The sequence below is a fragment of the Ochotona curzoniae genome, unplaced genomic scaffold, assembly GCF_017591425.1.
Source record: "Ochotona curzoniae isolate NIBS_2020 unplaced genomic scaffold, NIBS_Ocur_1.0 patch137, whole genome shotgun sequence".
NCBI lineage: Eukaryota > Metazoa > Chordata > Mammalia > Lagomorpha > Ochotonidae > Ochotona > Ochotona curzoniae.
In genome coordinates, this window is record NW_024466681.1 from 170,642 (window position 1) to 191,430 (window position 20,789).

Sequence of the window (20,789 nt, forward strand, 5' to 3'; positions counted from 1 at the left end):
CGAAGCCCAGCCGCGAAGGCCAGCCCTCCAGCCCTCTGGCGGCGGCAGAGGAGGCAGCAGCGCCTCCCGAGCTGCAGGAGGCCTAGGGACCAGGAGAATGCGGGGGTGCGGGGTGAGGCGCCCTGGCTGGGGGCAGGGGGAGGCGGCCTGCGATGAGAGCTGGAGTGTCCTGGGGGGTCGCTGAAGCAGGAGGTGGGCCGGTGTTGGCCTGGCGGTGCGGGCAGGGGCGGCAGCGGGTGCAGCAGGGGTGGAGGGTGGGCTTGGGCGGGCGGTGCAGCTGGTGTGCGGGCTTGGGTGGGCTTGGGCGGGCGGTCGGGCAGGGCAGGGTGGTCGAGCAAAGCAGGGCAGGGCTGGGCAGGGGCGGGCAGGGGCGGCAGCAGGCTGAAGAGCGGCTGTGATGTGGTGTGTGTCGTCTACGGCCATACCACCCTGAACGTGCCCGATCTGGGAAGCTAAGCAGGGTCGGGCCTGGTTAGTACTTGGATGGGAGAGCGCCTGGGAATACCGGGTGCTGTAGGTTTTGCCCGTGCCCGCTCCCTCCTTTTCCTGCCTGCCTGCCCGCCCCGCTCGCCCACCAAGCCCCAGCCCACACCCCCGACCAGCTCAGAACCCCGGCACACCACCAGCACCCTGCCACCTGCCACCTGCTCCCCTGCCTACCTGCTTTGGCCTGCCCAGCTTCCCTTCCCACACGCCTCCCACGCCCCATGCAACCCAGGGCCCCCCCTCCACCACCGCGTGCAACGGTGCCCACCCCGAGGCCCCACACACACTAGCCAGCGCCCCAGCCCGCCCTACCCTGCACAGCCAAATGCCACAAACACACACACACACACACACACACACACACAGCCAACCTCTTCTGCCAAGCACACACTCACGCACGCCACGCCACCATCTGCCCTCGGCCCGCAGCCTCCCTGGCCACCTGCCCACACCCACACCCACACCCGGAATCGGGCCCCTCCAGGGCACACAGCGCCCGCAGCCAGCCTCCAACAGCACCAACAGCAGCACCACCTCGCCAGCCCAGGCTCGCCACTGCGCAGGGCCCGCCTGCACGCACACTCAGTGGTCCTGTGCCAGGCCTGGGGAGAAACTTGCCTGCACGCCACCTGCCAGAGCCCACCCGAGGGACCCCCTCACCCACCAACCCACCCACCCACCCGGCCGGCAACCCTCCGCTGGGCACCCTCCCCCGGCCCCCGCAGACACACCCCCACCGCAGACACCAGCCGCAGTCCCGCCCCTGGGTGTACCCTGGGTGTAGGGGATGCCCAGGCGCCCCACTGTGGCGTGGGCAAACCTGCCCTGTGGACCGAAATGCCTCTTGTGCCCCGAAGCCTGTGGGTGGTGTAGGACTGAGTGCGTGCCTGCTGCCTGCGTGCTGGCCTGTGCGTGCGTGTGTGCATCAGTCGGTGGGTGAGGGTGACCCCGTGCGCTGGAGTGTGCCGTGCGGCGCGGCCCGGCCACCCCGGCTCCCTCGCGACCCTCGGCTCCCGGGGCCCGGTCCCAGGTCCCGACCCGTGGTGGTGCCCAGCGTGGCTGATTGCTTGCTGCGTCACTTGCTTGCTCGGCGGGAGTGAGGGTGGCTGTGGGGGAAGGGATGGGGGTGGGAGAGGGGGTGGGATGGGGAGCGGGGAGCGTCCCCGGGGCGCCCGTTCTCCATGGGGCCTGCCTGCCTGCCTGCCTGCTCGCCCGCCGGGGCTGGGTGTCCGGGACCCCGTGCGTGCGTGCGTGCGTGTGCCAGCTGCCGGGGCTCCCAGCGTCGTGCCCAGCCGTAGGAGGGCAGGGCGCAGCAGTGTGAGGCGCCCCCTCGAAGCCCAGCCGCGAAGGCCAGCCCTCCAGCCCTCTGGCGGTGGCAGAGGAGGCAGCAGCGCCTCCCGAGCTGCAGGAGGCCTAGGGACCAGGAGAATGCGGGGGTGCGGGGTGCGGCGCCCTGGCTGGGGGCAGGGGGAGGCGGCCTGCGATGAGAGCTGGAGTGTCCTGGGGGGTCGCTGAAGCAGGAGGTGGGCCGGTGTTGGCCTGGCGGTGCGGGCAGGGGCGGCAGCGGGTGCAGCAGGGGTGGAGGGTGGGCTTGGGCGGGCGGTGCAGCTGGTGTGCGGGCTTGGGTGGGCTTGGGCGGGCGGTCGGGCAGGGCAGGGTGGTCGAGCAAAGCAGGGCAGGGCTGGGCAGGGGCGGGCAGGGGCGGCAGCAGGCTGAAGAGCGGCTGTGATGTGGTGTGTGTCGTCTACGGCCATACCACCCTGAACGTGCCCGATCTCGGAAGCTAAGCAGGGTCGGGCCTGGTTAGTACTTGGATGGGAGAGCGCCTGGGAATACCGGGTGCTGTAGGTTTTGCCCGTGCCCGCTCCCTCCTTTTCCTGCCTGCCTGCCCGCCCCGCTCGCCCACCAAGCCCCAGCCCACACCCCGACCAGCTCAGAACCCCGGCACACCACCAGCACCCTGCCACCTGCTGCTCCCTGCCTACCTGCTTTGGCCTGCCCAGCTTCCCTTCCCACACGCCTCCCACGCCCCATGCAACCCAGGGCCCCCCGCCACCGCCGCGTGCAACGGTGCCCACCCCGAGGCCCCACACACACTAGCCAGCGCCCCCCCCCCCCCCCCCGCGCCAAATGCCACAAACACACACACACACACACAGCCAACCTCTTCTGCCAAGCACGCACACACTCACGCACGCCACGCCACCATCTGCCCTCGGCCCGCAGCCTCCCTGGCCACCTGCCCACACCCACACCCACACCCACACCCGGAATCGGGCCCCTCCAGGGCACACAGCGCCCGCAGCCAGCCTCCAACAGCACCAACAGCAGCACCACCTCGCCAGCCCAGGCTCGCCACTGCGCAGGGCCCGCCTGCACGCACACTCAGTGGTCCTGTGCCAGGCCTGGGGAGAAACTTGCCTGCACGCCACCTGCCAGAGCCCACCCGAGGGACCCCCTCACCCACCAACCCACCCACCCACCCGGCCGGCAACCCTCCGCTGGGCACCCTCCCCCGGCCCCCGCAGACACACCCCCACCGCAGACACCAGCCGCAGTCCCGCCCCTGTGTGTAGGGGATGCCCAGGCGCCCCACTGTGGCGTGGGCAAACCTGCCCTGTGGACCGAAATGCCTCTTGTGCCCCGAAGCCTGTGGGTGGTGTAGGACTGAGTGCGTGCCTGCTGCCTGCGTGCTGGCCTGTGCGTACGTGTGTGCATCAGTCGGTGGGTGAGGGTGACCCCGTGCGCTGGAGTGTGCCGTGCGGCGCGGCCCGGCCACCCCGGCTCCCTCGCGACCCTCGGCTCCCGGTGCCCGGTCCCAGGTCCCGACCCGTGGTGGTGCCCAGCGTGGCTGATTGCTTGCTGCGTCACTTGCTTGCTCGGCGGGAGTGAGGGTGGCTGTGGGGGAAGGGATGGGGGTGGGAGAGGGGGTGGGATGGGGAGCGGGGAGCGTCCCCGGGGCGCCCGTTCTCCATGGGGCCTGCCTGCCTGCCTGCCTGCTCGCCCGCCGGGGCTGGGTGTCCGGGACCCCGTGGGTGCGTGCGTGCGTGCGTGTGCCAGCTGCCGGGGCTCCCAGCGTCGTGCCCAGCCGTAGGAGGGCAGGGCGCAGCAGTGTGAGGCGCCCCCTCGAAGCCCAGCCGCGAAGGCCAGCCCTCCAGCCCTCTGGCGGCAGCAGAGGAGGCAGCAGTGCCTCCTGAGCTGCAGGAGGCCTAGGAACCAGGAGAATGCGGGGGTGCGGGGTGAGGCGCCCTGGCTGCGGGCAGGGGGAGGCGGCCTGCGATGAGAGCTGGAGTGTCCTGGGGTTCGCTGAAGCAGGAGGTGGGCCGGTGTTGGCCTGGCGGTGCGGGCAGGGGCGGCAGCGGGTGCAGCAGGGGTGGAGGGTGGGCTTGGGCGGGCGGTGCAGCTGGTGTGCGGGCTTGGGTGGGCTTGGGCGGGCGGTCGGGCAGGGCAGGGTGGTCGAGCAAAGCAGGGCAGGGCTGGGCAGGGGCGGGCAGGGGCGGCAGCAGGCTGAAGAGCGGCTGTGATGTGGTGTGTGTCGTCTACGGCCATACCACCCTGAACGTGCCCGATCTCGGAAGCTAAGCAGGGTCGGGCCTGGTTAGTACTTGGATGGGAGAGCGCCTGGGAATACCGGGTGCTGTAGGTTTTGCCCGTGCCCGCTCCCTCCTTTTCCTGCCTGCCTGCCCGCCCCGCTCGCCCACCAAGCCCCAGCCCACACCCCCGACCAGCTCAGAACCCCGGCACACCACCAGCACCCTGCCACCTGCCACCTGCTCCCCTGCCTACCTGCTTTGGCCTGCCCAGCTTCCCTTCCCACACGCCTCCCACGCCCCATGCAACCCAGGGCCCATCAGCCACCACCGCGTGCAACGGTGCCCACCCCGAGGCCCCACACACACTAGCCAGCGCCCCAGCCCGCCCTACCCTGCACAGCCAAATGCCACAACACACACACACACAGCCAACCTCTTCTGCCAAGCACGCACACACTCACGCACGCCACGCCACCATCTGCCCTCGGCCCGCAGCCTCCCTGGCCACCTGCCCACACCCACACCCACACCCACACCCGGAATCGGGCCCCTCCAGGGCACACAGCGCCCGCAGCCAGCCTCCAACAGCACCAACAGCAGCACCACCTCGCCAGCCCAGGCTCGCCACTGCGCAGGGCCCGCCTGCACGCACACTCAGTGGTCCTGTGCCAGGCCTGGGGAGAAACTTGCCTGCACGCCACCTGCCAGAGCCCACCCGAGGGACCCCCTCACCCACCAACCCACCCACCCACCCGGCCGGCAACCCTCCGCTGGGCACCCTCCCCCGGCCCCCGCAGACACACCCCCACCGCAGACACCAGCCGCAGTCCCGCCCCTGGGTGTAGGGGATGCCCAGGCGCCCCACTGTGGCGTGGGCAAACCTGCCCTGTGGACCGAAATGCCTCTTGTGCCCCGAAGCCTGTGGGTGGTGTAGGACTGAGTGCGTGCCTGCTGCCTGCGTGCTGGCCTGTGCGTGCGTGTGTGCATCAGTCGGTGGGTGAGGGTGACCCCGTGCGCTGGAGTGTGCCGTGCGGCGCGGCCCGGCCACCCCGGCTCCCTCGCGACCCTCGGCTCCCGGTGCCCGGGCCCAGGTCCCGACCCGTGGTGGTGCCCAGCGTGGCTGATTGCTTGCTGCGTCACTTGCTTGCTCGGCGGGAGTGAGGGTGGCTGTGGGGGAAGGGATGGGGGTGGGAGAGGGGGTGGGATGGGGAGCGGGGAGCGTCCCCGGGGCGCCCGTTCTCCATGGGGCCTGCCTGCCTGCCTGCCTGCTCGCCCGCCGGGGCTGGGTGTCCGGGACCCCGTGGGTGCGTGCGTGCGTGCGTGCGTGTGCCAGCTGCCGGGGCTCCCAGCGTCGTGCCCAGCCGTAGGAGGGCAGGGCGCAGCAGTGTGAGGCGCCCCCTCGAAGCCCAGCCGCGAAGGCCAGCCCTCCAGCCCTCTGGCGGCGGCAGAGGAGGCAGCAGCGCCTCCCGAGCTGCAGGAGGCCTAGGGACCAGGAGAATGCGGGGGTGCGGGGTGAGGCGCCCTGGCTGGGGGCAGGGGGAGGCGGCCTGCGATGAGAGCTGGAGTGTCCTGGGGGGTCGCTGAAGCAGGAGGTGGGCCGGTGTTGGCCTGGCGGTGCGGGCAGGGGCGGCAGCGGGTGCAGCAGGGGTGGAGGGTGGGCTTGGGCGGGCGGTGCAGCTGGTGTGCGGGCTTGGGTGGGCTTGGGCGGGCGGTCGGGCAGGGCAGGGTGGTCGAGCAAAGCAGGGCAGGGCTGGGCAGGGGCGGGCAGGGGCGGCAGCAGGCTGAAGAGCGGCTGTGATGTGGTGTGTGTCGTCTACGGCCATACCACCCTGAACGTGCCCGATCTCGGAAGCTAAGCAGGGTCGGGCCTGGTTAGTACTTGGATGGGAGAGCGCCTGGGAATACCGGGTGCTGTAGGTTTTGCCCGTGCCCGCTCCCTCCTTTTCCTGCCTGCCTGCCCGCCCCGCTCGCCCACCAAGCCCCAGCCCACACCCCCGACCAGCTCAGAACCCCGGCACACCACCAGCACCCTGCCACCTGCCACCTGCTCCCCTGCCTACCTGCTTTGGCCTGCCCAGCTTCCCTTCCCACACGCCTCCCACGCCCCATGCAACCCAGGGCCCCCCCGCCACCACCGCGTGCAACGGTGCCCACCCCGAGGCCCCACACACACTAGCCAGCGCCCCAGCCCGCCCTACCCTGCACAGCCAAATGCCACAAACACACACACACACAGCCAACCTCTTCTGCCAAGCACGCACACACTCACGCACGCCACGCCACCATCTGCCCTCGGCCCGCAGCCTCCCTGGCCACCTGCCCACACCCACACCCACACCCACACCCGGAATCGGGCCCCTCCAGGGCACACAGCGCCCGCAGCCAGCCTCCAACAGCACCAACAGCAGCACCACCTCGCCAGCCCAGGCTCGCCACTGTGCAAGGCCCGCCTGCACGCACACTCAGTGGTCCTGTGCCAGGCCTGGGGAGAAACTTGCCTGCACGCCACCTGCCAGAGCCCACCCGAGGGACCCCCTCCCCCACCCACCCGGCCGGCCGGCAACCCTCCCCCGGCCCCCGCAGACACACCCCCACCGCAGACACCCGCCGCAGTCCCGCCCCTGCCCTGGGTGTAGGGGATGCCCAGGCGCCCCACTGTGGCGTGGGCAAACCTGCCCTGTGGACCGAAATGCCTCTTGTGCCCCGAAGCCTGTGGGTGGTGTAGGACTGAGTGCGTGCCTGCTGCCTGCGTGCTGGCCTGTGCGTGCGTGTGTGCATCAGTCGGTGGGTGAGGGTGACCCCGTGCGCTGGAGTGTGCCGTGCGGCGCGGCCCGGCCACCCCGGCTCCCTCGCGACCCTCGGCTCCCGGTGCCCGGGCCCAGGTCCCGACCCGTGGTGGTGCCCAGCGTGGCTGATTGCTTGCTGCGTCACTTGCTTGCTCGGCGGGAGTGAGGGTGGCTGTGGGGGAAGGGATGGGGGTGGGAGAGGGGGTGGGATGGGGAGCGGGGAGCGTCCCCGGGGCGCCCGTTCTCCATGGGGCCTGCCTGCCTGCCTGCCTGCTCGCCCGCCGGGGCTGGGTGTCCGGGACCCCGTGGGTGCGTGCGTGCGTGCGTGCGTGTGCCAGCTGCCGGGGCTCCCAGCGTCGTGCCCAGCCGTAGGAGGGCAGGGCGCAGCAGTGTGAGGCGCCCCCTCGAAGCCCAGCCGCGAAGGCCAGCCCTCCAGCCCTCTGGCGGCGGCAGAGGAGGCAGCAGCGCCTCCCGAGCTGCAGGAGGCCTAGGGACCAGGAGAATGCGGGGTGCGGGGTGAGGCGCCCTGGCTGGGGGCAGGGGGAGGCGGCCTGCGATGAGAGCTGGAGTGTCCTGGGGGGTCGCTGAAGCAGGAGGTGGGCCGGTGTTGGCCTGGCGGTGCGGGCAGGGGCGGCAGCGGGTGCAGCAGGGGTGGAGGGTGGGCTTGGGCGGGCGGTGCAGCTGGTGTGCGGGCTTGGGTGGGCTTGGGCGGGCGGTCGGGCAGGGCAGGGTGGTCGAGCAAAGCAGGGCAGGGCTGGGCAGGGGCGGGCAGGGGCGGCAGCAGGCTGAAGAGCGGCTGTGATGTGGTGTGTGTCGTCTACGGCCATACCACCCTGAACGTGCCCGATCTCGGAAGCTAAGCAGGGTCGGGCCTGGTTAGTACTTGGATGGGAGAGCGCCTGGGAATACCGGGTGCTGTAGGTTTTGCCCGTGCCCGCTCCCTCCTTTTCCTGCCTGCCTGCCCGCCCCGCCCGCCCACCAACCCCCACCCCACACCCCCCACCAGCTCAGAACCCCGGCACACCACCAGCACCCTGCCTGCTTGCCCTGCCACCTGCTCCCCTGCCTACCTGCTTTGGCCTGCCCAGCTTCCCTTCCCACACGCCTCCCACGCCCCATGCAACCCAGGGCCCCCCCGCCACCACCGCGTGCAACGGTGCCCACCCCGAGGCCCCACACACACTAGCCAGCGCCCCAGCCCGCCCTACCCTGCACAGCCAAATGCCACAAACACACACACACACAGCCAACCTCTTCTGCCAAGCACGCACACACTCACGCACGCCACGCCACCATCTGCCCTCGGCCCGCAGCCTCCCTGGCCACCCCCACACCCACACCCACACCCACACCCACACCCGGAATCGGGCCCCTCCAGGGCACACAGCGCCCGCAGCCAGCCTCCAACAGCACCAACAGCAGCACCACCTCGCCAGCCCAGGCTCGCCACTGCGCAGGGCCCGCCTGCACGCACACTCAGTGGTCCTGTGCCAGGCCTGGGGAGAAACTTGCCTGCACGCCACCTGCCAGAGCCCACCCGAGGGACCCCCTCACCCACCAACCCACCCACCCACCCGGCCGGCAACCCTCCGCTGGGCACCCTCCCCCGGCCCCCGCAGACACACCCCCACCGCAGACACCAGCCGCAGTCCCGCCCCTGGGTGTAGGGGATGCCCAGGCGCCCCACTGTGGCGTGGGCAAACCTGCCCTGTGGACCGAAATGCCTCTTGTGCCCCGAAGCCTGTGGGTGGTGTAGGACTGAGTGCGTGCCTGCTGCCTGCGTGCTGGCCTGTGCGTGCGTGTGTGCATCAGTCGGTGGGTGAGGGTGACCCCGTGCGCTGGAGTGTGCCGTGCGGCGCGGCCCGGCCACCCCGGCTCCCTCGCGACCCTCGGCTCCCGGTGCCCGGGCCCAGGTCCCGACCCGTGGTGGTGCCCAGCGTGGCTGATTGCTTGCTGCGTCACTTGCTTGCTCGGCGGGAGTGAGGGTGGCTGTGGGGGAAGGGATGGGGGTGGGAGAGGGGGTGGGGCGGGGAGCGTCCCCGGGGCGCCCGTTCTCCATGGGGCCTGCCTGCCTGCCTGCCTGCTCGCCCGCCGGGGCTGGGTGTCCGGGACCCCGTGGGTGCGTGCGTGCGTGCGTGCGTGTGCCAGCTGCCGGGGCTCCCAGCGTCGTGCCCAGCCGTAGGAGGGCAGGGCGCAGCAGTGTGAGGCGCCCCCTCGAAGCCCAGCCGCGAAGGCCAGCCCTCCAGCCCTCTGGCGGCGGCAGAGGAGGCAGCAGCGCCTCCCGAGCTGCAGGAGGCCTAGGGACCAGGAGAATGCGGGGGTGCGGGGTGAGGCGCCCTGGCTGCGGGCAGGGGGAGGCGGCCTGCGATGAGAGCTGGAGTGTCCTGGGGTTCGCTGAAGCAGGAGGTGGGCCGGTGTTGGCCTGGCGGTGCGGGCAGGGGCGGCAGCGGGTGCAGCAGGGGTGGAGGGTGGGCTTGGGCGGGCGGTGCAGCTGGTGTGCGGGCTTGGGTGGGCTTGGGCGGGCGGTCGGGCAGGGCAGGGTGGTCGAGCAAAGCAGGGCAGGGCTGGGCAGGGGCGGGCAGGGGCGGCAGCAGGCTGAAGAGCGGCTGTGATGTGGTGTGTGTCGTCTACGGCCATACCACCCTGAACGTGCCCGATCTGGGAAGCTAAGCAGGGTCGGGCGTGGTTAGTACTTGGATGGGAGAGCGCCTGGGAATACCGGGTGCTGTAGGTTTTGCCCGTGCCCGCTCCCTCCTTTTCCTGCCTGCCTGCCCGCCCCGCTCGCCCACCAAGCCCCAGCCCACACCCCCGACCAGCTCAGAACCCCGGCACACCACCAGCACCCTGCCACCTGCCACCTGCTCCCCTGCCTACCTGCTTTGGCCTGCCCAGCTTCCCTTCCCACACGCCTCCCACGCCCCATGCAACCCAGGGCCCATCAGCCACCACCGCGTGCAACGGTGCCCACCCCGAGGCCCCACACACACTAGCCAGCGCCCCAGCCCGCCCTACCCTGCACAGCCAAATGCCACAACACACACACACACAGCCAACCTCTTCTGCCAAGCACGCACACACTCACGCACGCCACGCCACCATCTGCCCTCGGCCCGCAGCCTCCCTGGCCACCTGCCCACACCCACACCCACACCCACACCCGGAATCGGGCCCCTCCAGGGCACACAGCGCCCGCAGCCAGCCTCCAACAGCACCAACAGCAGCACCACCTCGCCAGCCCAGGCTCGCCACTGCGCAGGGCCCGCCTGCACGCACACTCAGTGGTCCTGTGCCAGGCCTGGGGAGAAACTTGCCTGCACGCCACCTGCCAGAGCCCACCCGAGGGACCCCCTCACCCACCAACCCACCCACCCACCCGGCCGGCAACCCTCCGCTGGGCACCCTCCCCCGGCCCCCGCAGACACACCCCCACCGCAGACACCAGCCGCAGTCCCGCCCCTGGGGTGTAGGGGATGCCCAGGCGCCCCACTGTGGCGTGGGCAAACCTGCCCTGTGGACCGAAATGCCTCTTGTGCCCCGAAGCCTGTGGGTGGTGTAGGACTGAGTGCGTGCCTGCTGCCTGCGTGCTGGCCTGTGCGTGCGTGTGTGCATCAGTCGGTGGGTGAGGGTGACCCCGTGCGCTGGAGTGGGCCGTGCGGCGCGGCGCGGCGACCCCGGTGCCCGGTCCCGACCCGTGGTGGTGCCCAGCGTGGCTGATTGCTTGCTGCGTCACTTGCTTGCTCGGCGGGAGTGAGGGTGGCTGTGGGGGAAGGGATGGGGGTGGGAGAGGGGGTGGGATGGGGAGCGGGGAGCGTCCCCGGGGCGCCCGTTCTCCATGGGGCCTGCCTGCCTGCCTGCCTGCTCGCCCGCCGGGGCTGGGTGTCCGGGACCCCGTGGGTGCGTGCGTGCGTGCGTGTGCCAGCTGCCGGGGCTCCCAGCGTCGTGCCCAGCCGTAGGAGGGCAGGGCGCAGCAGTGTGAGGCGCCCCCTCGAAGCCCAGCCGCGAAGGCCAGCCCTCCAGCCCTCTGGCGGCGGCAGAGGAGGCAGCAGCGCCTCCCGAGCTGCAGGAGGCCTAGGGACCAGGAGAATGCGGGGTGCGGGGTGAGGCGCCCTGGCTGCGGGCAGGGGGAGGCGGCCTGCGATGAGAGCTGGAGTGTCCTGGGGGGTCGCTGAAGCAGGAGGTGGGCCGGTGTTGGCCTGGCGGTGCGGGCAGGGGCGGCAGCGGGTGCAGCAGGGGTGGAGGGTGGGCTTGGGCGGGCGGTGCAGCTGGTGTGCGGGCTTGGGTGGGCTTGGGCGGGCGGTCGGGCAGGGCAGGGTGGTCGAGCAAAGCAGGGCAGGGCTGGGCAGGGGCGGGCAGGGGCGGCAGCAGGCTGAAGAGCGGCTGTGATGTGGTGTGTGTCGTCTACGGCCATACCACCCTGAACGTGCCCGATCTCGGAAGCTAAGCAGGGTCGGGCCTGGTTAGTACTTGGATGGGAGAGCGCCTGGGAATACCGGGTGCTGTAGGCTTTTGCCCGTGCCCGCTCCCTCCTTTTCCTGCCTGCCTACCCGCCCCGCTCGCCCACCAAGCCCCAGCCCACACCCCCGACCAGCTCAGAACCCCGGCACACCACCAGCACCCTGCCACCTGCCACCTGCTCCCCTGCCTACCTGCTTTGGCCTGCCCAGCTTCCCTTCCCACACGCCTCCCACGCCCCATGCAACCCAGGGCCCCCCCGCCACCACCGCGTGCAACGGTGCCCACCCCGAGGCCCCACACACACTAGCCAGCGCCCCAGCCCGCCCTACCCTGCACAGCCAAATGCCACACACACACACACACACACAGCCAACCTCTTCTGCCAAGCACGCACACACTCACGCACGCCACGCCACCATCTGCCCTCGGCCCGCAGCCTCCCTGGCCACCTGCCCACACCCACACCCACACCCACACCCGGAATCGGGCCCCTCCAGGGCACACAGCGCCCGCAGCCAGCCTCCAACAGCACCAACAGCAGCACCACCTCGCCAGCCCAGGCTCGCCACTGCGCAGGGCCCGCCTGCACGCACACTCAGTGGTCCTGTGCCAGGCCTGGGGAGAAACTTGCCTGCACGCCACCTGCCAGAGCCCACCCGAGGGACCCCCTCACCCACCAACCCACCCACCCACCCGGCCGGCAACCCTCCGCTGGGCACCCTCCCCCGGCCCCCGCAGACACACCCCCACCGCAGACACCAGCCGCAGTCCCGCCCCTGGGTGTAGGGGATGCCCAGGCGCCCCACTGTGGCGTGGGCAAACCTGCCCTGTGGACCGAAATGCCTCTTGTGCCCCGAAGCCTGTGGGTGGTGTAGGACTGAGTGCGTGCCTGCTGCCTGCGTGCTGGCCTGTGCGTGCGTGTGTGCATCAGTCGGTGGGTGAGGGTGACCCCGTGCGCTGGAGTGTGCCGTGCGGCGCGGCCCGGCCACCCCGGCTCCCTCGCGACCCTCGGCTCCCGGTGCCCGGGCCCAGGTCCCGACCCGTGGTGGTGCCCAGCGTGGCTGATTGCTTGCTGCGTCACTTGCTTGCTCGGCGGGAGTGAGGGTGGCTGTGGGGAAGGGATGGGGTGGGAGGGGGGGGGGGATGGGGAGCGGGGAGCGTCCCCGGGGCGCCCGTTCTCCATGGGGCCTGCCTGCCTGCCTGCCTGCTCGCCCGCCGGGGCTGGGTGTCCGGGACCCCGTGGGTGCGTGCGTGCGTGCGTGCGTGCGTGCGTGTGCCAGCTGCTGGGGCTCCCAGCGTCGTGCCCAGTCGTAGGAGGGCAGGGCGCAGCAGTGTGAGGCGCCCCTTCGAAGCCCAGCCGCGAAGGCCACCCCTCCAACCCTCTGGCGGTGGCAGAGGAGGCAGCAGCACCTCCGGAGCTGCAGGAGGCCTAGGGACCAGGAGAATGCGGAGGTGCGGGGTGAGGCGCCCTGGCTGCGGGCAGGGGGAGGCGGCCTGCGATGAGAGCTGGAGTGTCCTGGGGGGTCGCTGAAGCAGGAGGTGGGCCGGTGTTGGCCTGGCGGTGCGGGCAGGGGCGGCAGCGGGTGCAGCAGGGGTGGAGGGTGGGCTTGGGCGGGCGGTGCAGCTGGTGTGCGGGCTTGGGTGGGCTTGGGCGGGCGGTCGGGCAGGGCAGGGTGGTCGAGCAAAGCAGGGCAGGGCTGGGCAGGAGCGGGCAGGGGCGGCAGCAGGCTGAAGAGCGGCTGTGATGTGGTGTGTGTCGTCTACGGCCATACCACCCTGAATGTGCCCGATCTGGGAAGCTAAGCAGGTTCGGGCGTGGTTAGTACTTGGATGGGAGAGCGCCTGGGAATACCGGGTGCTGTAGGTTTTGCCCGTGCCCGCTCCCTCCTTTTCCTGCCTGCCTGCCCGCCCCGCTCGCCCACCAAGCCCCAGCCCACACCCCCGACCAGCTCAGAACCCCGGCACACCACCAGCACCCTGCCACCTGCCACCTGCTCCCCTGCCTACCTGCTTTGGCCTGCCCAGCTTCCCTTCCCACACGCCTCCCACGCCCCATGCAACCCAGGGCCCATCAGCCACCACCGCGTGCAACGGTGCCCACCCCGAGGCCCCACACACACTAGCCAGCGCCCCAGCCCGCCCTACCCTGCACAGCCAAATGCCACAAACACACACACACACAGCCAACCTCTTCTGCCAAGCACGCACACACTCACGCACGCCACGCCACCATCTGCCCTCGGCCCGCAGCCTCCCTGGCCACCTGCCCACACCCACCTGCCCACACCCACACCCACACCCACACCCCGGAATCGGGCCCCCCCAGGGCACACAGCGCCCGCAGCCAGCCGCCAACAGCACCAACAGCAGCACCACCTCGCCAGCCCAGGCTCGCCACTGCGCAGGGCCCGCCTGCACGCACACTCAGTGGTCCTGTGCCAGGCCTGGGGAGAAACTTGCCTGCACGCCACCTGCCAGAGCCCACCCGAGGGACCCCCTCACCCACCAACCCACCCACCCACCCGGCCGGCAACCCTCCGCTGGGCACCCTCCCCCGGCCCCCGCAGACACACCCCCACCGCAGACACCAGCCGCAGTCCCGCCCCTGGGTGTAGGGGATGCCCAGGCGCCCCACTGTGGCGTGGGCAAACCTGCCCTGTGGACCGAAATGCCTCTTGTGCCCCGAAGCCTGTGGGTGGTGTAGGACTGAGTGCGTGCCTGCTGCCTGCGTGCTGGCCTGTGCGTGCGTGTGTGCATCAGTCGGTGGGTGAGGGTGACCCCGTGCGCTGGAGTGTGCCGTGCGGCGCGGCCCGGCCACCCCGGCTCCCTCGCGACCCTCGGCTCCCGTTGTCCGGGCCCAGGTCCCGACCCGTGGTGGTGCCCAGCGTGGCTGATTGCTTGCTGCGTCACTTGCTTGCTCGGCGGGAGTGAGGGTGGCTGTGGGGGAAGGGATGGGGGTGGGAGAGGGGGTGGGATGGGGAGCGGGGAGCGTCCCCGGGGCGCCCGTTCTCCATGGGGCCTGCCTGCCTGCCTGCCTGCCTGCTCGCCCGCCGGGGCTGGGTGTCCGGGACCCCGTGGGTGCGTGCGTGCGTGCGTGCGTGTGCCAGCTGCCGGGGCTCCCAGCGTCGTGCCCAGCCGTAGGAGGGCAGGGCGCAGCAGTGTGAGGCGCCCCCTCGAAGCCCAGCCGCGAAGGCCAGCCCTCCAGCCCTCTGGCGGCGGCAGAGGAGGCAGCAGCGCCTCCCGAGCTGCAGGAGGCCTAGGGACCAGGAGAATGCGGGGGGGGCGGGGTGAGGCGCCCTGGCTGCGGGCAGGGGGAGGCGGCCTGCGATGAGAGCTGGAGTGTCCTGGGGGGTCGCTGAAGCAGGAGGTGGGCCGGTGTTGGCCTGGCGGTGCGGGCAGGGGCGGCAGCGGGTGCAGCAGGGGTGGAGGGTGGGCTTGGGCGGGCGGTGCAGCTGGTGTGCGGGCTTGGGTGGGCTTGGGCGGGCGGTCGGGCAGGGCAGGGTGGTCGAGCAAAGCAGGGCAGGGCTGGGCAGGGGCGGGCAGGGGCGGCAGCAGGCTGAAGAGCGGCTGTGATGTGGTGTGTGTCGTCTACGGCCATACCACCCTGAATGTGCCCGATCTGGGAAGCTAAGCAGGTTCGGGCGTGGTTAGTACTTGGATGGGAGAGCGCCTGGGAATACCGGGTGCTGTAGGTTTTGCCCGTGCCCGCTCCCTCCTTTTCCTGCCTGCCTGCCCGCCCCGCTCGCCCACCAAGCCCCAGCCCACACCCCCGACCAGCTCAGAACCCCGGCACACCACCAGCACCCTGCCACCTGCCACCTGCTCCCCTGCCTACCTGCTTTGGCCTGCCCAGCTTCCCTTCCCACACGCCTCCCACGCCCCATGCAACCCAGGGCCCCCCCGCCACCACCGCGTGCAACGGTGCCCACCCCGAGGCCCCACACACACTAGCCAGCGCCCCAGCCCGCCCTACCCTGCACAGCCAAATGCCACAAACACACACACACACAGCCAACCTCTTCTGCCAAGCACGCACACACTCACGCACGCCACGCCACCATCTGCCCTCGGCCCGCAGCCTCCCTGGCCACCTGCCCACACCCACACCCACACCCACACCCGGAATCGGGCCCCTCCAGGGCACACAGCGCCCGCAGCCAGCCTCCAACAGCACCAACAGCAGCACCACCTCGCCAGCCCAGGCTCGCCACTGTGCAAGGCCCGCCTGCACGCACACTCAGTGGTCCTGTGCCAGGCCTGGGGAGAAACTTGCCTGCACGCCACCTGCCAGAGCCCACCCGAGGGACCCCCTCACCCACCAACCCACCCACCCACCCGGCCGGCAACCCTCCGCTGGGCACCCTCCCCCGGCCCCCGCAGACACACCCCCACCGCAGACACCAGCCGCAGTCCCGCCCCTGGGTGTACCCTGGGTGTAGGGGATGCCCAGGCGCCCCACTGTGGCGTGGGCAAACCTGCCCTGTGGACCGAAATGCCTCTTGTGCCCCGAAGCCTGTGGGTGGTGTAGGACTGAGTGCGTGCCTGCTGCCTGCGTGCTGGCCTGTGCGTGCGTGTGTGCATCAGTCGGTGGGTGAGGGTGACCCCGTGCGCTGGAGTGTGCCGTGCGGCGCGGCCCGGCCACCCCGGCTCCCTCGCGACCCTCGGCTCCCGGTGCCCGGGCCCAGGTCCCGACCCGTGGTGGTGCCCAGCGTGGCTGATTGCTTGCTGCGTCACTTGCTTGCTCGGCGGGAGTGAGGGTGGCTGTGGGGGAAGGGATGGGGGTGGGAGAGGGGGTGGGATGGGGAGCGGGGAGCGTCCCCGGGGCGCCCGTTCTCCATGGGGCCTGCCTGCCTGCCTGCCTGCTCGCCCGCCGGGGCTGGGTGTCCGGGACCCCGTGGGTGCGTGCGTGCGTGCGTGCGTGTGCCAGCTGCCGGGGCTCCCAGCGTCGTGCCCAGCCGTAGGAGGGCAGGGCGCAGCAGTGTGAGGCGCCCCCTCGAAGCCCAGCCGCGAAGGCCAGCCCTCCAGCCCTCTGGCGGCGGCAGAGGAGGCAGCAGCGCCTCCCGAGCTGCAGGAGGCCTAGGGACCAGGAGAATGCAGGGGTGCGGGGTGCGGCGCCCTGGCTGCGGGCAGGGGGAGGCGGCCTGCGATGAGAGCTGGAGTGTCCTGGGGGGTCGCTCAAGCAGGAGGTGGGCCGGTGTTGGCCTGGCGGTGCAGGCAGGGGCGGCAACGGGTGCAGCAGGGGTGGAGGGTGGGCTTGGGCGGGCGGTGCAGCTGGTGTGCGGGCTTGGGTGGGCTTGGGCGGGCGGTCGGGCAGGGCCGGGTGGTCGAGCAAAGCAGGGCAGGGCTGGGCAGGAGCGGGCAGGGGCGGCAGCAGGCTGAAGAGCGGCTGTGATGTGGTGTGTGTCGTCTACGGCCATACCACCCTGAATGTGCCTGATCTCAGAAGCTAAGCAGGGTTGGGCCTGGTTAGTACTTGAATGGGAGAGCGCCTGGGAATACCGGGTGCTGTAGGTTTTGCCCGTGCCCGGTCCCTCCTTTTCCTGCCTGCCCGCCTGCCCCGCTCGCCCACCAAGCCCCAGCCCCCCCCCCCCGACCAGCTCAGAACCCCGGCACACCACCAGCACCCTGCCACCTGCCACCTGCTCCCCTGCCTACCTGCTTTGGCCTGCCCAGCTTCCCTTCCCACACGCCTCCCACGCCCCATGCAACCCAGGGCCCCCCCGCCACCACCGCGTGCAACGGTGCCCACCCCGAGGCCCCACACACACTAGCCAGCGCCCCAGCCCGCCCTACCCTGCACAGCCAAATGCCACAAACACACACACACACAGCCAACCTCTTCTGCCAAGCACGCACACACTCACGCACGCCACGCCACCATCTGCCCTCGGCCCGCAGCCTCCCTGGCCACCTGCCCACACCCACACCCACACCCACACCCGGAATCGGGCCCCTCCAGGGCACACAGCGCCCGCAGCCAGCCTCCAACAGCACCAACAGCAGCACCACCTCGCCAGCCCAGGCTTGCCACTGCGCAGGGCCCGCCTGCACGCACACTCAGTGGTCTTGTGCCAGGCCTGGGGAGAAACTTGCCTGCACGCCACCTGCCAGAGCCCACCCGAGGGACCCCCTCACCCACCAACCCACCCACCCACCCGGCCGGCAACCCTCCGCTGGGCACCCTCCCCCGGCCCCCGCAGACACACCCCCACCGCAGACACCAGCCGCAGTCCCGCCCCTGGGTGTAGGGGATGCCCAGGCGCCCCACTGTGGCGTGGGCAAACCTGCCCTGTGGACCGAAATGCCTCTTGTGCCCCGAAGCCTGTGGGTGGTGTAGGACTGAGTGCGTGCCTGCTGCCTGCGTGCTGGCCTGTGCGTGCGTGTGTGCATCAGTCGGTGGGTGAGGGTGACCCCGTGCGCTGGAGTGTGCCGTGCGGCGCGGCCCGGCCACCCCGGCTCCCTCGCGACCCTCGGCTCCCGGTGCCCGGGCCCAGGTCCCGACCCGTGGTGGTGCCCAGCGTGGCTGATTGCTTGCTGCGTCACTTGCTTGCTCGGCGGGAGTGAGGGTGGCTGTGGGGGAAGGGAGGGGGGGGGGGGAGGGGGGGGCGGGGAGCGTCCCCGGGGCGCCCGTTCTCCATGGGGCCTGCCTGCCTGCCTGCCTGCTCGCCCGCCGGGGCTGGGTGTCCGGGACCCCGTGGGTGCGTGCGTGCGTGCGTGCGTGTGCCAGCTGCCGGGGCTCCCAGCGTCGTGCCCAGCCGTAGGAGGGCAGGGCGCAGCAGTGTGAGGCGCCCCCTCGAAGCCCAGCCGCGAAGGCCAGCCCTCCAGCCCTCTGGCGGCGGCAGAGGAGGCAGCAGCGCCTCCCGAGCTGCAGGAGGCCTAGGGACCAGGAGAATGCGGGGGTGCGGGGTGAGGCGCCCTGGCTGCGGGCAGGGGGAGGCGGCCTGCGATGAGAGCTGGAGTGTCCGGGGGGGTCGCCCAAGCAGGAGGTGGGCCGGTGTTGGCCTGGCGGTGCGGGCAGGGGCGGCAGCGGGTGCAGCAGGGGTGGAGGGTGGGCTTGGGCGGGCGGTGCAGCTGGTGTGCGGGCTTGGGTGGGCTTGGGCGGGCGGTCGGGCAGGGCCGGGTGGTCGAGCAAAGCAGGGCAGGGCTGGGCAGGAGCGGGCAGGGGCGGCAGCAGGCTGAAGAGCGGCTGTGATGTGGTGTGTGTCGTCTATGGCCATACCACCCTGAACGCGCCTGATCTCAGAAGCTAAGCAGGGTCGGGCCTGGTTAGTACTTGAATGGGAGAGCGCCTGGGAATACCGGGTGCTGTAGGTTTTGCCCGTGCCCGGTCCCTCCTTTTCCTGCCTGCCCGCCTGCCCCGCTCGCCCACCAAGCCCCAGCCCACCCCCCGACCAGCTCAGAACCCCGGCACACCACCAGCACCCTGCCACCTGCTCCCCTGCCTACCTGCTTTGGCCTGCCCAGCTTCCCTTCCCACACGCCTCCCACGCCCCATGCAACCCAGGGCCCCCCGCCACCACCGCGTGCAACGGTGCCCACCCCGAGGCCCCACACACACTAGCCAGCGCCCCAGCCCGCCCTACCCTGCACAGCCAAATGCCACAAACACTCACACACACAGCCAACCTCTTCTGCCAAGCACACACACTCACGCACGCCACGCCACCATCTGCCCTCGGCCCGCAGCCTCCCTGGCCACCTGCCCACACCCACACCCACACCCACACCCGGAATCGGGCCCCTCCAGGGCACACAGCGCCCGCAGCCAGCCTCCAACAGCACCAACAGCAGCACCACCTCGCCAGCCCAGGCTTGCCACTGCGCAGGGCCCGCCTGCACGCACACTCAGTGGTCCTGTGCCAGGCCTGGGGAGAAACTTGCCTGCACGCCACCTGCCAGAGCCCACCCGAGGGACCCCCTCCCCCACCCACCCGGCCGGCCGGCAACCCTCCCCCGGCCCCCGCAGACACACCCCCACCGCAGACACCCGCCGCAGTCCCGCCCCTGGGTGTACCCTGTGTGTAGGGGATGCCCAGGCGCCCCACTGTGGCGTGGGCAAACCTGCCCTGTGGACCGAAATGCCTCTTGTGCCCCGAAGCCTGTGGGTGGTGTAGGACTGAGTGCGTGCCTGCTGCCTGCGTGCTGGCCTGTGCGTGCGTGTGTGCATCAGTCGGTGGGTGAGGGTGACCCCGTGCGCTGGAGTGTGCCGTGCGGCGCGGCCCGGCCACCCCGGCTCCCTCGCGACCCTCGGCTCCCGGTGCCCGGGCCCAGGTCCCGACCCGTGGTGGTGCCCAGCGTGGCTGATTGCTTGCTGCGTCACTTGCTTGCTCGGCGGGAGTGAGGGTGGCTGTGGGGGAAGGGATGGGGGTGGGAGAGGGGGTGGGGCGGGGAGCGTCCCCGGGGCGCCCGTTCTCCATGGGGCCTGCCTGCCTGCCTGCCTGCTCGCCCGCCGGGGCTGGGTGTCCGGGACCCCGTGGGTGCGTGCGTGCGTGCGTGCGTGTGCCAGCTGCTGGGGCTCCCAGCGTCGTGCCCAGTCGTAGGAGGGCAGGGCGCAGCAGTGTGAGGCGCCCCCTCGAAGCCCAGCCGCGAAGGCCAGCCCTCCAGCCCTCTGGCGGCGGCAGAGGAGGCAGCAGCGCCTCCCGAGCTGCAGGAGGCCGAGGGACCAGGAGAATGCAGGGGTGCGGGGTGAGGCGCCCTGGCTGCGGGCAGGGGGAGGCGGCCTGCGATGAGAGCTGGAGTGTCTTGGGGGTTGTTGAAGCAGGAGGTGGGCCGGTGTTGGCCTGGCGGTGCGGGCAGGGGCGGCAGCGGGTGCAGCAGGGGTGGAGGGTGGGCTTGGGCGGGCGGTGCAGCTGGTGTGCGGGCTTGGGTGGGCTTGGGCGGGCGGTCGGGCAGGGCAGGGTGGTCGAGCAAAGCAGGGCAGGGCTGGGCAGGAGCGGGCAGGGGCGGCAGCAGGCTGAAGAGCGGCTGTGATGTGGTGTGTGTCGTCTACGGCCATACCACCCTGAATGTGCCCGATCTGGGAAGCTAAGCAGGTTGGGCCTGGTTAGTACTTGAATGGGAGAGCGCCTGGGAATACCGGGTGCTGTAGGTTTTGCCCGTGCCCGCTCCCTCCTTTTCCTGCCTGCCTGCCCGCCCCGCTCGCCCACCAAGCCCCAGCCCACACCCCCGACCAGCTCAGAACCCCGGCACACCACCAGCACCCTGCCACCCCTGCCACCTGCTCCCCTGCCTACCTGCTTTGGCCTGCCCAGCTTCCCTTCCCACACGCCTCCCACGCCCCATGCAACCCAGGGCCCCCGCCACCACCGCGTGCAACGGTGCCCACCCCGAGGCCCCACACACACTAGCCAGCGCCCCAGCCCGCCCTACCCTGCACAGCCAAATGCCACAAACACACACACACACAGCCAACCTCTTCTGCCAAGCACGCACACACTCACGCACGCCACGCCACCATCTGCCCTCGGCCCGCAGCCTCCCTGGCCACCTGCCCACACCCACACCCACACCCACACCCGGAATCGGGCCC

The 20,789-nt window shown here is 71.5% G+C and overlaps 9 pseudogenes; all 9 read left to right on the plus strand.

Moving 5' to 3' along the window:
• Positions 1 to 411: 411 nt before the first annotated feature.
• LOC121166411 lies at positions 412 to 520 on the plus strand (annotated as a pseudogene).
• A 1,708-nt stretch (positions 521 to 2,228) lies between these two features.
• LOC121166386 lies at positions 2,229 to 2,337 on the plus strand (annotated as a pseudogene).
• Positions 2,338 to 4,023: 1,686 nt separating this feature from the next.
• Positions 4,024 to 4,132, plus strand: LOC121166387 (annotated as a pseudogene).
• A 1,698-nt stretch (positions 4,133 to 5,830) lies between these two features.
• Positions 5,831 to 5,939, plus strand: LOC121166388 (annotated as a pseudogene).
• Positions 5,940 to 7,620: 1,681 nt separating this feature from the next.
• Positions 7,621 to 7,729, plus strand: LOC121166390 (annotated as a pseudogene).
• A 1,701-nt stretch (positions 7,730 to 9,430) lies between these two features.
• On the plus strand, positions 9,431 to 9,539 carry LOC121166417 (annotated as a pseudogene).
• A 1,662-nt stretch (positions 9,540 to 11,201) lies between these two features.
• On the plus strand, positions 11,202 to 11,310 carry LOC121166382 (annotated as a pseudogene).
• A 5,355-nt stretch (positions 11,311 to 16,665) lies between these two features.
• On the plus strand, positions 16,666 to 16,774 carry LOC121166392 (annotated as a pseudogene).
• A 1,691-nt stretch (positions 16,775 to 18,465) lies between these two features.
• Positions 18,466 to 18,574, plus strand: LOC121166393 (annotated as a pseudogene).
• Positions 18,575 to 20,789: the final 2,215 nt, after the last annotated feature.